This window comes from Lolium perenne, chromosome 3, assembly GCF_019359855.2.
Source record: "Lolium perenne isolate Kyuss_39 chromosome 3, Kyuss_2.0, whole genome shotgun sequence".
Classification (NCBI taxonomy): Eukaryota; Viridiplantae; Streptophyta; class Magnoliopsida; order Poales; family Poaceae; genus Lolium; species Lolium perenne.
In genome coordinates this window covers 32,370,007-32,378,918 of record NC_067246.2, presented here as the reverse complement: position 1 = coordinate 32,378,918, position 8,912 = coordinate 32,370,007, and positions in this window count along the sequence as shown.

The window sequence follows — 8,912 nt, the reverse complement described above, 5'->3', positions numbered from 1 at the left end:
ACGAGCACAAGAAGAAGTATGATGAGCTTAAGGCTCTCTTCGATGCCGATCTCATCGGCTCTTTCGAGAAAACCCGTTCACACGGCATTAGGTTCAAAGGATTCACACCTGAAGGCGTGCTCGATGGAGTAGATCTGTCTCTTCCTTCGGAGGAGCGCACCAGAGCCCTGCGCCAGGAAACCAATTATATGGTGGCTCATTCTCTACATCGTCATTCTGAGAGCCTGGTGAACGCTTTTGAGCGTGTTGCGCTCCGTGTGGTTCAGGAAATCATGAAGCATCAATATTCTCCGTCAGGACCTGCTTTAGGGACTCACCAGGGAGAGATACCGTTCCACACCAGGCCGCAACTCCCATTCACGCTTGCGGCTCAGCAACAAGGTTCACCGGCATACGTTTTCTACAAGGTTGGAGGTGATCCTGGCGATTACCAATTCCTGTATGAGCCGCCCAAAGAGATTCCACATGGATACGTGTGCACATACGTGCCGGACTGCAACAATTGGGCACACACGAGCCAGATTACGGCAGGAGGGATTGCTGGAGCAGGAGGGAGTTCTGGAGCAGACGCTGAGAAACAGGCGTGGCTAGCTAAATATGCCACCGGAACGAGTTATGAAAGCTCAGTCCCTGCAGCTCATACCATGGATCAAATCAGTGCAATCCTGAGAGATCAGTTCGGTATCCCGCCAAAGAAGAGAACAATCGGCTATTCCAAGCCGTATCCCAATGAATATGACCTGATCCCGCTGCCACCCAAGTATCGGCTCCCTGACTTCACAAAGTTCAGTGGATCGGAAGGCTCTAGCTCAAGTGAGCATGTGAGCCGATATTTGGCACAGTTGGGCATGGTTTCAGCATCCGACCAGCTACGTGTAAGGTTCTTTGCGCAATCGCTCACGGGTCCAGCTTTTGGGTGGTACACCTCGTTGCCACCAGATTCAATTCAGGCTTGGAAGCAACTGGAAGAGCAGTTCCATGTACAATATCACTCAGAAGCTACCGAAGCTGGCATTGCCGATCTGACTCAGGTGTGGCAAAGGTGGGGAGAGACGGTGTCTGAATACATTCAACGTTTCAGAACTGTTAAGAACCGATGTTATTCGGTTCGTTTAACTGAAAAAGAAGCAGTCGAGCTGGCAGTGGCAGGCCTCGCGGCACCACTCAAGGATCTGACTTTCCAAGTGGAGTACAATTCGCTGGCACACATGGTTCAGAAGTTAACATTATATGAACAACGCCACCCAGAATTGTACCAAGACAAGTTCAAGCGCCCGATAGGCCTGGTCGAGGCAGATGAAGTTGAAGACGCTGCAGAAGATCAGGAAGTCGCCGTGGCTGAATGGACTCGGGGGGCAGTACCCGTGTCCTGCAAATGGGTGAAACAACCAGGGCCTGCAAAAGGGTTTGACTTTGACATAAGCAAAACTGAGCAGATTTTCGATTTGCTGCTGAAGGAAAAACAACTGAAGTTACCCGAAGGCCATAAGATCCCTACGGTGCAAGAGTTGAACGGGAGACCATACTGCAAATGGCATCACACGTTCACCCACGCCACCAACGACTGCAAAGTGTTGCGTGGACAGATTCAAATGGCGATAGAACAAGGCCGATTAATCTTCGGTCAGTTTGCGATGAAAGTAGACATGCAACCGTTTCCTGGCGTCAACATGGTGGAGCTCAACCATGCCACGAAGCGTCAGCCGGGTTTCTCTTTCGATATCAACATGGCAGGGCCTGTAGACCGCCATGGTAAAGATAAAGAGGAGAGTAGTCACTCCCGTGGCAAGGATAAGAAGGAGGCCGATCCATGCGACCGACCCCAATATGATAACAGACGATACCTCACCGAGGAAGAAGTGAGAAGCGTGCGGTATCAACGACCACTCTCCGCGCATCTCCTTAACAAATATGAGTACCAGTACGACCGACGTCGGCGGTACGACGAAGATGACGACAGATATCGTCGTTCTGGTGCAGACAACAGAAAACATCGTCGATATGAGAGAGACGATGAAGGATATGAACGCCGCGCTAAAGGGAGATCAAGGGAGCAGGAAGATATGGACAGACACTGGGATTGTCCTTTCTTTAAGCACTGCTGGGACTCAGGAGTGAGCCGATTGCCTACAATCGACAACTGCCCAGAATGTAGACAGCAGAGGAAGGGCACAAGTGAGGTGTCAGTGTTCAAACGTCTAGGGCCTCTCCCACCTCAGAGCCGACGAGCTGAGTCATCTCGAGATGAAGACTTCGAGGAGTCAGAAGATGAAGAAGAAGATAGGTACCACCGGCCAAGGTGGTGCCCTGATGGACTCAGTCATTCTCAGAAGCATAGGGTTCAACGGCTACGTAACTTGGAGGAAGCCGAAGCGCAGTACATGTACACGTTGAGGAAAGCACGGCCCGATCTGGCCGTGAAAATTCAGCAAACTTTGGAGACAGAGGCGCGTCCACAGAAGAAAGAATGGCGCCCCAAGCAGACAAAAGCCGATGCAAAGGCATCGGCTGATACAAATATGGTGTTCATACTGCCATCGGAGTTTCATGCTCCAAGAACCGAAGAAGTGCCAGTAGCACAGTTTGACTGCGGTCCACGGCCAGTTATCTTTGAAAAGCCACGAGAAAGGAGCTACAGGCACTTGAAGGCCCTGTACCTAAGGGGTTATATCAATGGGCAGCCTGTCAACAAGATGTTGGTCGACACGGGAGCGGCAGTTAATATAATGCCGTACTCCATGCTACGACGTTTGGGACGCTCTAACGAAGATCTGATCAAGACCAACGTCACACTAAGCGATTTCAACGGCCAAGCATCAGAAGCACAAGGCGTTCTGAACGTGGATCTAACCATAGGCCGGAAAACCATCCCTACGTTATTCTTCATCGTCGACAGCAAAAGCACCTACGCTATCCTGCTAGGGAGGGATTGGATTCACGCTAACTGCTGCATTCCATCCACGATGCACCAATGCCTGATACAGTGGGATGGAGATGAAGTGGAGGTCGTTCATGCAGATGACTCGATCGAGATCTCACTAGCTGGCATGAACATTTGGGAAGCAGATGACCAAGAGCCGATCTTTGGGATCAGTTTGGACGGCTGTGAGCGCATCGAAGCTTCAAAAAACGGGGTGAGGCTGGTCTTATCCACCGGCCTGACGGAGTAGCAAGACCGAAGTCAGTAGACGTACGTGGCAAGGCCGATCCTTGCGATCGGCCCCAAAAAATAAAAAGCAATGATCTCACCACAAGCATGCCACGTAGTTGTCGTAGAGCACAATTAAGGTGTAAACCCTCATTGAGAAATGCAATGGAAAAGGAGGCCGATTCAGGCAATCGGCCCATATTATCCTCACAATATGTTTTGCCTGTGTTTAGCATCGATCTAGCAGGCGACGGAAAGCTAGGATATGGGTTTACATCAGCTGATGAGCTAGAAGAGATTGACATTGGTCCTGGGGATAAGCCACGACCAACATTTATCAGCAAAAAGTTAGATCCGCATCTGAGGAGCCTGATGATAGCTCTGTTGAAAGAGTACCCAGATTGCTTTGCCTAGGATTACACAGAGATGCCAGGGTTAGACAGGAGCATCATCGAGCATCAGCTCCCTCTGAAGAAAGGATTTCGGCCGTTCCAGCAGCGAGCACGGCAGATAAAGGCCGAAATTCTTGTGGAAGTCAAGAAAGAGATCGAGAAAATGCTGAACGCCGGATTCATCAGGCCATGCAGGTACGCTGAGTGGATTTCTAACGTCGTACCTGTAAAGAAAAAGGACGGCCGATGGCGCGTCGCCATAGATTTTCGGGATCTCAACAGAGCCACTCCAAAGGATGAGTACCCAATGCCGGTAGCAGAGACATTGATCAATGCAGCTGCTGGTCATAAGGTTCTAAGTTTCATGGATGGCAATTCCGGCTACAACCAAATTTTCATGGCTCCAGAGGATATACACAAGACTGCATTCAGAGTACCAGGCTCGGTGGGCTTGTTAGAGTATGTAGTCATGACATTTGGGCTGAAAAATGCCGGCGCAACGTACCAAAGAGCCATGAATTACATCTTTCATGATCTGATTGGCAAATTGGTGGAGATTTACATTGATGACGTGGTGGTCAAGTCTGTTGCAGTGGAAGGGCACTTGGAGGATTTACGACACGTCCTGGACCGAACTAGAAAGTTCGGACTAAGAATGAATCCAAAGAAGTGTGCCTTTGGTGTAACGGCCGGTCAATTCTTGGGTTTCTTGGTTCATGAACGCGGAATTGAGATCGGCCTGAAAAGCCAAGAGGCAGTGCGAACGATGAAGCCACCTACCATGAAGAAAGAACTCCAGTGTCTCATCGGCAAAATCAACTTCGTCAGACGATTCATCTCCAATCTGTCAGGGCGAATCGAGCCATTCATGGGCTTGGTGAAAATTAAGGCTGATGAAGAGTTTCGCTGGGGGGCAGAGCAACAGCAAGCATTTGACGAGATCAAGGCATATCTAACGAAGCCACCTGTGTTGGTTCCGCCACAGCAAGACAGGCCATTCTACATTTACTTGTCAGTAGCTGACACCTCCATCGCCTCAGTGGTGGTGCAAGTTTATGATGGTCTGGAGAGAGTAGTTTTCTACCTCAGCAGGAGGATGTTGGATGCAGAAACAAGGTACCCTGAGATCGAGAAGTTGTGCCTCTGTTTATTTTTCACCTGCACCAAGATTCAGCACATCTTGCTGTCGGCAGAAATTATCGTCATATGCAAATCAGACGTCATCAAACATATGTTGTCGGCTCCTGTGTTGAAAGGCCGACTCGGTAAATGGATGTTTGCATTATCGGAATTTGATATCCGGTATCAGCCTGTGAAAGCCGTCAAGGGACAGGCGTTGGCCGATCTTATTGCTGAACGAATAAACACTGATATAGCAGCACTGACTGTGCGTGCATGGGCCATGTTCTTTGATGGATCGGTTTGTGATGATGGTTCCGGCATCGGCATTCTACTCGTGTCGCCTCGGGGGGCAACATATTCCTTCTCCATCAGGTTACCCACCCCTTGCCCCAATAATGTCGCTGAGTATGAAGCAATATGCAAGGGAATGGAGTTGCTATTGGAAGCCGGGGCAGAAGCAGTGGAACTTTTTGGAGATTCCAAATTGGTGATTTCTCAACTCACGGAGGAATACAAATGTGAGAGCGAGTTGCTCTTCCCATTATGGATGCAATGCCGTGAGCTGATGACACAGTTCAGGTATATAAATTTCAATTGGATCCCAAGGTCGCAGAATACCGAGGCAAACGATCTCGCACAGATGGCATCAGGATACAAGGATGTAGCCGATGGAACCGATGTCCAGGTGCAGTTCATGGAACCAGATGACTAGAGAGCCGATATTTTCAATTACTTGAAAGATTCGGCTCGGGGGGCACCTAAATGGATAAGATACAAGGCCATGAAGTACGTCCTAATTGGGGATGACATGTTCTACAGGACGTTGGAAGGGTTACTTCTCAAATGTTTGGGACCAGCCGAGTCCAATCGGCTATTGCATGAGGTGCATGAAGGTGCCCGTGGAACTCACCAATCGGCTCATAAGATGAAGTGGCTGATCAGGCGATCGGGATTTTATTGGCCCACTATGCTTGAGGATTGTTTTAAGTACTATAAAGGGTGTCAAGCATGTCAGAAGTTTGGGAGTATTCAGATGGTACCTGCATCAGCAATGAATCCCATCATCAAACCGTGGCCATTTCGAGGTTGGGGCATGGATATGATCGGCAAAATTCATCCTCCATCGAGCAAAGGCCATGAGTGGGTTCTGGCCATTACAGATTATTTCACTAAATGGGTGGAGGCCGTCCCTATGAAGTCAGTAGCATCCAAGGATGTCATCAGCTTTGTGAAGGAGCATGTCATTCATAGATTCGGGATTCCCCAGACTATCACGACCGATGGAGGTTCGGTTTTCATTTCTAAGGAGTTTAGAAAGTTCTGCGAGGACATGGGAATCAAGCTGATCCGATCGTCTCCATACTATGCTCAAGAAAATGGGCAAGCTGAAGCGTCCAACAAGAGCCTTATCAAGCTTATTAAGAGGAAAATTGACGAGTATCCTAGATGTTGGCACGAGGTGTTGTCAGAGGCTTTGTGGGCTTATCGCATGTCGTGTCATGGAGCAATAAAGACCTCGCCATATCATCTGGTCTATGGACAAGAAGCTGTCTTGCCCTGGGAAATCACGGCTGGCTCGAGACGGACTACATTTCAGAATGATTTAACAACTGAAGAATATGCAGCCCTGATGAGTGACAGCATTGAGGATGCAACGGAACTCAGACTCTGGTCGCTTGAGAAAATCAAGGAGAACAAAGCCAAGGTAGCTCGTGCATATAATAAGAAGGTGAAACCGAAGGAGTTCCTCATTGGTGATCTGGTATGGGAAGCAGTGTTGCCGTTGGGGACTAAGGATAAAGCGTATGGTAAATGGTCTCCAAATTGGCACGGACCGTACAAAGTTGACCAGGTTTTGAAGGGCAATGCATACATGCTCGAGCAGTTGGATGGGGTGAAGTTCCCAGTAGCCGTCAATGGCCAGCATCTCAAGAAATATTTCCCAAGTATGTGGGATGATGGCTAGTAAAATATGAAGGCCGATGCACTAAATCGGCCAGTAAAAAAAAACAAATCCCTTCTCAAGTTTGGGGATGATGAACAATGGAATATGGGGGCTGATACATGAAATCGGCCGATAAAGAAATATACGTGCAAAAGCAATAGCCGATGCACAGACATCGACTTAAGAATAAAACAACCGATGTGCAGCCATCGACTCTAGAACTACAAAATATAATGAGCAGCCTTATGGGCGTTTGATGGTGAAAGACCGATACGCTGTTATCGGTTCTTGGTGCGTTGACTTGCTTGGACAATCGGAAGATTTGAAATTGGACAATTGAAAAATCAAATTGGAAGAACATTTTTCATTGATTCAAAGGAGTGATTTTACAAGGAAGAGCCGATGGCTCTCAAAAGGATCATCCGATGCCTAATGCACTACCACTACTAGCCCTGCACTACTCCCTAATCTACGGGCCGTCGCTGCCCTCGTCGTCGCCGTCGTAGCTGCCGTCAGCACTGCTGCCGGCGGGCTCCTCGTCGCTGCTGATGAAGCCACCGGCAGGGGCTTCATCCTCGTCGTCATCGTCGTCGTCATCCGACCCAGCGCGGAAGCGCTTGGCCGGTGGGTTCTCCTCGGAGGAGGAGTCCTCCTCCGCCTCTTCTTCCTCCTCGTCGGAGGAGAGGTCCGCCTCCCATGAGAAGAGGTCATCGTCGCTTGCCACCTCCAGCTCCCCGTCAACGAGGAACTGGAGGTCTTCTTCCCCATCGGTGAGGGGCTCGTCGTCCTCCGACTCGATGGAGGAGTCCCAATCCCTCGCGTCCCAATACTCGGGGGCGAGAGCCTCGTAGATGGCCATCAGATTGACCTCCGGCTCTAGCTCGCTGGAGGAGGAGGAGTCGAAGGAAAGGCCGGAAGAGGCAGAGGAGGAAGAGGAAGACATGGCTACAGAGGAAGGGGGTTTTTTGCCGATGGCTAGTACAGAGCAGGGGGATGAAGAAGCGAACTGTTCGATGCGGTTAAATAAAGGGGATATAGTGGAGATTTAATGCTTGAGCAGTTTTCGAGGATGCGGTGCCAAAACTGTCAATCGTGCAGAAGTTGAGAAGACAGGGTATCATGATGGAAAGATACTGAAGCGGTTCTGCTCTGCCACGACATGACCCTACAAAGGAAAAACAGAGTGGTTTTGAAATTATCATTACCAAAACCAGGGGGGCATGTATTATCACCAGATTTTGGCCAAATCAGGAGATGGGCCGTACTTGAGATGGGCTTGGAGAATATACACGTGGAGCGTCTCTGAAGCGGCCTTGCACGAGAGTTTGGGCTAGTTTGCCCGTGTATCTGTATATTCTGGTAGTTTAGAATTAAAAGATAGAGTTTAGCCCGTACACGGTTAGGTGTATTTCCAAAGATAGAAAGTCTACGGACTATAAATATGTACCTAGGGTTATTGAGAAAGGAGGACAATCACGTTCACAACAAACCAATCTAGGCGCATCGCCACCCCTTGTTTCGAGGGTTTCTCCCGGGTAAGCAACATGCTGCCTAGATCGCATCTTGTGATCTAGGCAGTACAAGTTTATTCGTTATCTGGTGTTGCTCGTACTGAAGCCTTTTTGATGGCGAGTAACACTACTTATCCTAGATGTTTTGGGGCTTGCATTATCGTTCTTCTGATATGCTTGCTTAGCTATGCCGCCCCAGAATGTCTAGCCGTCCTTACACCTATCTTAGGTGTAAGGGCGGCATCTTGCTTCATCTTTATTTAGTAGATTTGATCTGTTATAGTTGCTCCTTGTTTCTGCAAGGATTAGTTTGATATCCGTATGGTTAGGCCTTACAAACGGGTTGAACGATCCGGTAGTGCGCTAGGTGTGGCTTACCGATCCTAGAAGGGATGTTCCGGGAACCGACTCCATGTTGGTTTTTAGGCCTCGTTTAGGGTTAGTTTTCCATCATCTTTCGTATCTGCTAGGCTCAACTACGCGTAGGATGTTCCGGTTATACGGTGAAAACCCTAAACTGTCGTAGATCGACTTAGCTTAATATTAATGAAGCAGGACACCCATGTTATTGCAAGATTTAACATGAACCATGGGTAAATCGGCTCTTTGAGCCGATGAGCAGGGTAACCTGAGAGCCGATCGAGGCTCATTTAATGTTTACGTGTCTACCATGCAGGAAACTGATCGAAGCGATCCAACACCTCCCTGGCTAGGTATAGGTCAGGTGGCACGCCCTTGCGACCGTCAGGACGTGTGCCAGAGCATTGCGGGACGACGTCGAGGGACCAAGGCCC